The sequence below is a fragment of the Psammomys obesus genome, unplaced genomic scaffold (assembly GCF_907164565.1).
Source record: "Psammomys obesus unplaced genomic scaffold, mPsaObe1.curated_primary_1811, whole genome shotgun sequence".
Taxonomy (NCBI): Eukaryota; Metazoa; Chordata; class Mammalia; order Rodentia; family Muridae; genus Psammomys; species Psammomys obesus.
This window is the reverse complement of record NW_026593286.1, coordinates 4,556,804-4,567,263: the sequence shown is the minus strand read 5'-3', so window position 1 is coordinate 4,567,263 and position 10,460 is coordinate 4,556,804. Positions and strand designations below refer to the sequence as shown.

At 48.9% G+C, this 10,460-nt stretch overlaps 1 protein-coding gene across 3 annotated transcripts in view; it reads left to right on the top strand.

Moving 5' to 3' along the window:
- Window positions 1-10,460, top strand: part of Sh3bp4 (SH3 domain binding protein 4) — a 77,635-nt gene that overhangs the window by 1,154 nt on the left and 66,021 nt on the right. The window lies entirely within an intron of this gene.

Genomic DNA, 10,460 nt, shown 5'->3' with positions numbered 1-10,460 from the left:
TTTTTTTTTTTTTTTTTTTTTTTTTTTTTTGCTTTCCTCACCACAAAAGCCGTTTCTGATAGTCGTGAGTCCCCTCTTGTTGTGCCGGGGTTTCCTGTGAGATGGTGGGTCGAGGTGGAGTGAAGGGAAGACCCGGTACCTCAGCCCTGCCGGTGGTTTTGGTACTGAGCCATGTGAAAATGGTAATGATTCTCAAACTGCTTCCTAGGCCACCATAAAAAATAATGGGTGGTTTGCAGAGCGTTTTGGCATCCTTGGATGGACAGCGGCTGTATTTCAGTGTGCTGGGGAGCGTTTAGCTGTTACACCGTATCATCCAGGAAAACAGGCCACCTAGAGCTTTGTCTGCCCTGCCCAGGAAGCTAGACCCGGGCAAGCCCCGGGGATCCCTGAGCACACTCGTATTCCCCTGGTGGTGCAGGCCGAGTCCTTTAGAGCGAGAGGCTTGGAAGTAGCTGGTCTTCTCAAGGTTCCTTCCCTACTGTGCCTTTTGGACTGGGGGTGGGGGAGGGGGGCACCCTGAAGTCAGGGAGCATTGGTGCCTGGTACATGTAAAGTTTTAGAAGGTCCTGTAAAATGCCTGCTGGAATTACCCTCCAAGAGAGAACAGTTGGTTCTGGGAGGACCCATCAAGTGAACAACCTGGTTTCCAAGTGATTTGTTTTATGTCTCGTGTGTTTACCCACTGAACAATGACCGGCTCCGAGGCCGGCTGCAGAAATGCCAGCGAGGCCTCTGTGGACTTTATTTTCTTTCCTGTTGTCCCCAGGTCCTGGCACCAGGCTTTAATGTTCTTAAAGAACAATTAATAGGGACCCAGACAGAGAGGTGAGGCACAGGCTGCCTTTTGTCCTCACCCTGTCTCCCCGCCAAGAGCCAGGCTGGAAGATTCTCTTCATGACACTGGTGACTCTTTAATAGTTTCATTTTTAATTGTTGTTCCCACCAGCCCTTTGATGTGGCCTGGGTCTGGTTGCAGATGTGGGCACAGACAGGGGCTTGGAAGGGTCTAGAAAGCTGGCTGGATAGATTGTTGCTGAGGCACCCTTTACTCCTACCGTTGTTGATAAAAGTTGTGCTGTTAATTTGCTGGGTGGAGGTGGGGAGGGGGTCTTCCTGGAATTTCTTCTTTGCTGTTTGCTAATCCAGCAGCAGGCTGGGATTATTCCCCTCCAGGCTGTTTGCACAGACTTTCTTTTTATTCCAATGTTGGTTTCTAGTCTGATAATGAGATAGGAGAATGAATGATGAATGGGGTTTACACCCTCGATTCCTGGGAAGCCTCCTGGGCTTGAGTCCTCTGTTCCCAGTCAATTAAGACCCCTTGGCTCGATGAAACTCCATGGGAGGGGTGTGTGTGTGTGTGTGTGTGTGTGTGTGTGTGTGTGTGTGTTCACGCATGCCTCCTGGGGGAGAATGCCATTGGTGGTGTTTCTCTGAGAGCAGTTGACCAGAAGGAGGCTGGAGCCACTGTGGTCCTAACTTGCAATCCTGGCTCTGGGCACAGCGTCTTAAGTCCCCGTTGGAGTCGTGAATTCAGCAAGTGGACAGCCTTGTGGCTTCCTATTGCTTTGTTATGTTCAGGTTGGCACCTGTGTGGGGTTGTGTTACCATTTTTCTCCTGAGAGTTGGAATTAGGTTCCTGGGACATTTCCCAGGGCCCTAGAGATAAAGCACCAAGGTTTCTTTGTTCCATGGTTACAGTCTGACAACCAGGAATGGGGATAACCAGCAGATAGCCATGCTCACTGCAAGTACACTGGAAGCTGCTGTTTGCCACCCCATTTCTAACACAGCTTCTAGTGGCTTCAGCTAGGTCCTGGCTCCACAGAAACTTGCACAACACAAGCCCTACAGCTGTCTCTCTTTGGAGAAGTGACAGAAAAATTATTGACCAAACCCCAAGACACCCAGGGAACAATGCACCTATATTCAGTATCCTACAAGAAACCTTGTCCAGCTACTCAGTAGGCTCCAGGGCATCTGTGTTGCATAACTCCATACCCTAGGCATGGAGGCCAGCTCCTGGGAGAAGATGTGAGTCTCTAGAGGGCAGAGATTGCACAACACTTCAGAAATGAAGGGTTTGCAGTTTTAAGGAGGGAGAAGGGACATCGTAAATAGAACTAGCCCCTTGCCCACTCACCGGGTACTATGCACCTTCAGTTGTTAGCAAGCTGTGGAACACTGATACCCATCTGATGCCACTCAAGAGAACTAGACATGTGTTGTGTAACAGTTTCCTCCATTGCACCCTGTTTAAGGAAGCTCCTTAAACAGAAAGGGGAAGCAACTCAAAATAGTGTCAGGAAGTTCCTGAAACTGAGCAGATTCACTGGCTCCCTTTCCAGAGTATGCAATAAAAGCTGAGAGGCACTTTCAGACAAGACAAGCTGCAAAGAAGACTCTTGAGTGGAGACCAGCTGCCAGGAAGAAGCAGAAACCATGCTAGCTGCGTGGGAGAGGTATGGGCAAACTGAGTTTCTAGAAAGGACACTCTTCACGCTGTTGAGCCGCCCGCAGCTGTGCAGTGTGCTCCAGGTTCCCAGCTTTCGTGAGCTGTCACCGTGCTGGTGTGGGCCTTGGCAATGTCATTGAGCTGTCATTGAGTTGTTTCCGCTCCTGTGAGCAATCCCTCACCCAGACTCCTAAGTAACCCCAATAAAACTCCTTGGTGCACCAAGTTGGACTTTGGTCTGTCGTGGGCTTCCTGTCTGGAGTGAATAGACATATGTAGTGTCTCCCCAGGAAAAACTGTCACACTGAGACCTCCAGTGACCCTTTCTGTGTCTTTTTGGAGTCTTCCTGTATGCACTTTAGGGAGTCTGCACAGATGCTATGGTTGACAGGAAAGCTGGCAGAATTTTGCTAACTCTTCTCCCTCAATAGTTTGATACATGCTCCAGCCAGGATTTGAGCCTGGATCCATGAATTCCAGAGGCCTCCATCACCCCTCGCAGAGTGCTGAAATTAAGGAAGCAAACACTCCCCAGTCATGCATTTGGGGAGTGTTAAGAAACAGGCTTGAAAATAGCTAGATGCCACCTCTCTTACACAATTATAAACTAGCTCACACGCTGGAGGTGATGAAACCCTCTCAGCATTGTGGAAGACAGCCAGTGCCAACATCACTCCTGCAGCGGGTGCCCTCACCCTGCCTGTCTGCAGGGAAGAGCCTGAGGTTTCTAGAAGATCTGAGGTTCTGCAGCTGGAAGAAGTCAGGCAGAACTGACCAGAAGCCTGCCCTTGTACCTTTGAGGGAGGAGTTCTGGATGGATGACATCACAAGAATCAAGATTATAGGAAGACTGTTAAGTAAACGTGAGATAAGGATTCCACCTTCCTCTTTACAGCCAAATAAATGACACACTAATGATATTATTCTTATCTGCTCAGTGGAGTCCTGTCCCAGGAGAACTTTATGGATGCCCGCTAGCCCAACTCCTCTAAGCTGATTGAACAACAAAAACCAAAAAACCCACAGTCCTTTCTTGGAGAGAATTTTATGGCTCCAAATTCTTTTTCAGTTATCTGGCTACCGTGAATATCTCAGGGACCCTCCTGAAATCTGAGGGCCTGTTTCCGCAGCGTCCAGTGTAGGAGGCTAGGAGCCAGGTGTGTGCTGGGAACCTGCTCCAAGGGGAGAAAAACAAAGATCCTGGATGACACCATCTGCCAATTTCGGTGGTGTAAACACTCCCACCCTGGCTGATTTTAAGCTTGCAGCGTGGGCTGGCAAAATTCCCACACGTTTAACCATATCTGGGAGCCAGAATTTAAAAAAAAAAAGAAAAGGAAAAAGAACTGGTTCCAGCTCACTTTGCATGTGCTGAGCCCCTCTCTAACCCCTTCATGGGATGACACAGTTTCCTAACTTGGGCAGCATCTGCCTGGAAGCGAATGTTGCAAAGGGTTTTGGGTAATACTGTATAACCTAATTTGACCAGCAAGGGGGCTTCAAAACTCAGACTGCTTTAAAATCACTAGGGACCTTAAAAATGTGCTTTCCTCTCCCATCACTAAATCTGGTAGGAATCTCTCTTCTCTGGGTGTGGGCCTCCAGATCTGTAGAGGGGTGTGTGTGTGTGTGCGTGTAAAATCAACCTTGCTGTTATCCTAGGGAGCTACCCACTTTTTAAAAAGTCTACATCTATTTTGCTTGTACATATGTAAGTGCATCCCATCTGTGCCTGGTTCCCAAGGAAGTCAGAAGAGAGGGTCTGGTCCTCTGAGACTGGAGTTACAAGTGACACTGCCACATGGGTGCCGGGAACTGAACGCAGGTCCTCTACAAGAGTGCCCAGTGCTCTTAACCGCTGAGCCATCTTTCCAGCCCTTTTTAAGAAAAGATCTTGCGCTGGTCTCAGACTCACCAAGTAGGCAGTGAGCCAGCCCCCTAGCCCTGGGATTACAAGCATGCACCACCCCTGACCCACCATGCCAGCTTTTTTAAGTGGGCTGTGGGGGGTTGAATACAGGTCCTCCTGTTTTTATCTACTGAGCTGTCACGTCCGCAGCCCGTCTGTAACTTTCAAAAGCTCCCAGGGAGTGCTACCAACAACCCAGGCTTCGGTACCACTGGTGTAATGATACAATGAGGGATTTGTGTGAGAAGAGAATTGGACAGGCAGGTTGGGGTGAGGCATGGCAAAGAAAATCCTGAATTTTAAGTTGAAGGTGGGAGTCGGCGTTTCCCCTGGTATAGGAGATTATTCAGGGAAGTGCTGTGTTCTTGGGAGAGGCAGGCAGAGGCCAGTTTTCCCAGATGCCTGTTGGAGTCTTGTGTGGCCTTTTCATCACAGGGTAATGGTAGGACCTTCCTTGGTGGGTCTTGGTTGTTTCTTTGGGTTTGGAAGGAGAGGACTGGGTTGGATGGATTTGGTCCTTGGGTGAGTGTGCTGAGGTGCTCTTGCATGTTAAAGCAGAGAGGTAAGGAGGCCCAGCAGCCTTCCTGGGGACCGTCCAGGTAGAGGGGGGAGAAAGTCCAGGCCTCAATCAGGGGTCTTAAAAAAATTCATTGGGCTTAGCACATGTATAAGAGGCTTATATTTTCTCTACCATGATTATCAGTAAATTTATTATAAAACCTGAGAGCTTTCTTTAGCAGCATTAAGGACTCGGGAGAGAAGTGTCCTTCAGCTGCTAGCCATTGTTAGAAAGCCGTCTTCAGCCCTAGCCAGGTCTGGTTGGGAAGTGCCATTGGAATCCCCTGGGTGTAGTATGTGTAGGATTGAAGGAGACACCAGATCACAGGCAGGGGAGAGAGGGACCACAGGAGAGGGGAAAGACCTGGCTTTCTTTACTTTATAGGAGGAAGGGCTCCAGAGACGTAATGTGAAGCTGCCATCTTGGGTCACCTGTGAAGATGGGCAGGAAGGCTAAGGGTGTGCTGATGCAGAAGCAGCTGGGGTTTAGGTACTGCGTGAGAAAAGGGAACAAGAGGCCTAGGACGAAGGCCTGGAGGCTTGTGGGGGTGGGCCTGAAGGAGCTGAGCTATCATGATAGAGGGGAAGCTTCTAGGACAAAGGAGAACAACAGCCAGTAATAAGAGAAGCTGGAGCATCACTGGAGGCTGAGCAGATAGATAGGGTGGCAGGAGCCGGGGCTGGGCCAAAGTGTTTTCAGGTACTTAAGGGCTGACATCGTACAGGCAGTAGGATGGAGTGAGAGACATCCATCAGGAGCAGCAGGCTAAGAATCATCTCCAAGTCCCTGCCCAGGTATTTATTACATGTGCAGCTCTTTGTACGGCGTTTGGGGAAATGGGGAGCTCTTGTTCTAAGGACATGGCTCACAGGATACCTTCATCCAATCAAGCCTCCCTCATCAGAGCACCTTCCCCCCCCCCCCCGGCTTCCTAAGGTCAAGAGCTGCCCTGTACCACTTATCTGTCTCTGTTCATTGCCCTTTGCCTGTGTGTGCGTGTATGTGCGTGTGTGTGTGTGTGTGTGTGTGTGTGTAACATACCTACGTGTGGGTGTGTAGCTGTACAGCTGACCTTATATGTGTGTGTATGTGTGTATGGAAGACAGAGAACAGCCTTGGGTATCGTTCCTCAGGCACCATCTACTTGGTTTTAGTTTTATGAGACATTATCTCTCACCAACCTGGAAGTCAGCAGTAAGCTCCAGGGGTCTGTCTGTCTGTCTCTGACTCTCCAGTATTGGAGTTACAAGTGTGTGACATCACACTCTGCTTTTAGTTTTATTTGGTTCTGGGGATTGAACTTAGGTCTCTTACTGACTGACCTTCTCCCCTGCCTTTTACATCTTATAGTCTATGCATCTTCCATGCACAGTAGTCCTTCAGCCACAGCATGTCAGGTGAGAGGGAGGGAGGGAGATTGATTGACTGGGTGTGGGGGTGATGTATTGAATATCCTGATAGAGTGGTGACTTTGCCCTACCATACAGGGACAAGCCTAATTTTCCCTTCTTAGGCATCTTGGTACTCTAAAACTTAGAATATGTGATCAGAGTAATTTCTGGCTTTAGTATTCTGGCTTATGCATAATATACAGTTATAAATGCTGTCAAGTAGCCATCCCAGAGCTGTATGCAATTTAATTTTAAATAAGGCAGACATACCCTGCCTTTGTTTACCAGTGTTATGCTATTGCTCTTTGTAAAGGGGCTTGAATGTTCAGTAGCTTTAGGATACAAACTGGTCTGTGGAATACCCTAAAATAGGTACTTTTAAAATACCTTAAAAGAGCATTTAAGCATTTGAAATTCACCAAGAATTATGGCTCTGACAGGCAGCAGTATCAAGAGCCTGCATGTAGTCCATGTGTAAGTGGAAAATGGGGGTACTATGTAAGAACTAGCAAAAACCAATTCATGGGTGCTGATATATTGCATAGAAACATTTCATGTAGCATGCTGGCCCATAGCGTCCCTGTGTGGCCCAGTGGTGCGTGGAGGATGAGCAGAGCGCAGCCCCGCACTCCCGGCTGCTCCGGTTCGCTCTTTGCCTCATTCCTCTCAGGACACCCTGTTACAACACTTGTGTTTTCTTGTTGCTGTGTTTCACTTCAGAAATCTGTTCCTAAAGCCTTTGCAAGAGCAGTTCTGTTCCTGGCCGGTACTGGGGAGGAACTGAATAGCTCACCTTTTAAGGGGCCGGGAAATGGCATTTGAATTTGGCACCTCTCCAAGTCTATAGTGGAGGTAAGGCTCTGGGTGCCATCAGGATCCATCCCTGACAGGCAGCAGCCACCGCACACTGCTCCTCTTCACACATGCACACCAAGTTTCGCTTATGTTTTTACCAGAACTGTTCGGATAGAGGCAAAGAACATGCCACTGTTTGGTTTCACACACACGCGCACACACATACACACACACACACACACACACACACACACACACACACACACACGTGAGCGCACACGCACGACACCTGAAATAACTGTGCTTTTTAACCTAAGAGTTCTTCTGTGGTTTCAGATTCTTCCTGACTTTATTGGGCCTTTCCCCCTAGCGGGCATTGCGACATGCCTGCCAGTAGCTGTTTTCCTTGTGGTCAGTCAAATCTGAAAAGGGTTACTTTGCATAACCCGCAGTCATCCAGGAATATCCCGGCTGGGGATGAAGTAACTGAGCGCCCATCAGGTCCTCCTAGCACACTGCATGCACTAGGCCCTTGTGGCAGACAGTAGCGGAAAGGGGACTTCAGTGAGCTGGCTTTTGAGAAATTCCTTCTTCCCCTCCGTGGGCCTTTCCAGTGGCCTTTTGCTGGGCCCGTTGTTGGTTTTTGAGGAGAGGAAGAACCTGGGCTTCCTTTTGGGTGATGGGTTCCTAGGTGGCGACCTCAGGGCTGACCTCCTGGTGTTGGGGTTTTCAAATGAGAAGTTTGTACACCATGTACGAGGTGGACAAGGTGGACGTGGAGTTTGTTCTGGCTTGGGGTCTCTTGGGAGTCTTGTGTGCACACTGAGTTTGTTCTTTAATATGGAGTAAATAGGCTGTTTTACAGCCAGAGAAGTGACCTGGACAGGGATGTCTCCTCATCAGAACAGAGTGCTGGGTTTTGAGTCTCTGGACATTCCTCCTGACCTTTAAAGATCAAGCATGTTTACCTTGCCCTTTGTTCAAGGTCCCAGGAGGAGGGTGAAGAGGAAGAGGAGGAGCAGGAAAGAAGTAGAGGACGGGGGGGGGGGGGGATAAGGAAGAGGAAGAATAAGAGAAATGAGATGGTGCAGTTTGCTCCCTAGGCTCCAGACTTAGGCTGGAGCATAGACAGACCCTAGGACGGTGAAAGCAGGTTGCCAGAGGCCTGTACCGTGCATGGCTGGGGTTCAGGAAGCATCCCATGGCCATGGTGAGTACTTTATAGATGCATGACTTGTTGACAAAGTAGGTGCTTTTCTTTTTTTAAAAATTGTCACATCCCACCACCCTGACCAAAACCTGTTTCTGCACTGAATTCACATTATTACTCAATAATTATGTGTAGGGGAGGCAGTTTTCATCAGCAGTGGTCCACACAAGGATGATGAAATCATTCACATTTTTATGTGCTTGACTTCATTACGGTACTTCATGGTTCTTCTGGCATTCAGGGATTTTTGTTGTTGTTGTTGTTGTTTTTTAATAGATACTTAAAAAAAACCTGGTCTGAAGTTGATGTTTTCAGATTGATAAATAGTATTTGCACTTCAACTTTTGACATCAGGTTCCTGTTGGGGTTTCTCATGTACGTTTTATATTATTTTATCGAAACAGGGCTAGTTATGTAGCCCTGGCTAGCCTAAAATTCACTGAATAGACCAAGTTGGTCTTGAACTCACAGGAGATGCTCTTGCCTCTGTCTCCAGAGTACTGAGTGCTGGTATAAAAGGCAAGCTTACTATGTGACCACACAGATCATAGTTGCCCTGATTTTAAGCTGCATTTCAGGGAACGACTCATAAACATCTTTCAGGGTTAGCTTCCCTTAGAATGAGTCTTACTTTAATTTTGTTAAAAAATCTATAAGGCACTTCCCACCACATTAACTATTGGTGACTGTCATCCCTGTAGAGTAATTCCCCTCACCAGGCAGTGCCACTGGGGGCCACTTCTGATCACTCTAAAAGCAGCCTCCCTTGCCTACCCCTTTTAGGGTCTGATTTCCCAAGACACACTGCTCTTGAAAGTTGGGATCCTGGGGTGGGGTGGGGGGCTACAGCTGGGAAGGGGACGGGGTCATGGCTTCATGTGTTCAGCTTTGAGAGCCGAAGCCCTGAGCCCTTCGGGTCATGCCATAGTGTTTGGGGGATTTTATGGGACTTGATCAGAAAGGCTGCATTGTGATCTAGCACAGGGAATGATGCCGACTTGACTTTGGAAACCTCTGAGTTCATTGAGAGAAGTTCTGGTCCAGGCTGCTGACGCCAGGCCACAGTTCTGCCTACAGACTGCAGTCCGATGTCACAGGACTTCTCCAGTCTGGCAAGAGAGGAAAACCAATTTATGGGTGGAATATTTTTTGGGCCTGTCTCCTGAGAACGGTTTTGGCACTGGCTGTTTGTGTGACTCATCTACCTATTGGTAACATGAAGCAGCATTTTGGGGGCCTTGTAAAAACCCTAAGGAGGGTCACGGACTGGCTTGGCTGGCAGCCTGGAACGCTCAGGGCTCATTAGCTCTGTTATTTGGTTCAGAGTGCCAGGTGCTCCCTCAGCTGGGTTTGAGGTCGACTGCTGGGTTTAATGTTAACTCACTGACTGCCTGACTAGGAGGGTAGAGGAGGTATTGGGACCCCAGAGACAGCCCTGCCTGGGTGTTTACCCATCAGAGGAGAAGGAGGGTAGGGTTACAGGCTGGAACTGGGCGGGAGAGGGTTCCCAAGGAAGCTTTATGACATGAAGGAATGAGTAGGCCGGGGTAGGTACAGTAAGAGTTTGGGGGCTAGTGGGTAGTCAGGTTCCAGGTTTGGGGAGTCCAGAAAACCAAAAGGGATGCAATGGTGAGAGTTTTCCAGAACACCTGGGAAGGGCGCCAGAGGCAAGAGCCTAGTCAAACAGGCCCCTCTGGGCTTCCGTCAGCTTTGAACTTTATTTGAGAACATTGGGGAAGTTTGATTAGATGTGTGAGCATGATTTGAAAGGCCAGAGGGCAAGCTGCCCCTGGGGTGAGCCGTCTGGGAGGTGACATAGCTTGGGAGGTAGGTAACCTGGCAAGTGACTGAGCCCTTGGGTCCCTTCTCACGCTGTGTCCCTTCTTGGTGTGCAGAGGAGTTGGGCTCCTTGCCTGCAACCTCACATGAATGCCACACAAGTGGAACATTTCCCTCCGGTCTGTTGTGAGATTTTTACAAAATCACCCTCTTCAACAGAGAGCACATTTTATCACCCCGTCGCCTCTGCTGGTGGGAGTAGCTGCACTGAGTCTGGATGTGTGCAGATCAGGCAGGTGGCCAGGTCTGTGAAGCCCATCTTTTCGGCACCCAAGTTTACTGTGAACTTGTAGTTCACC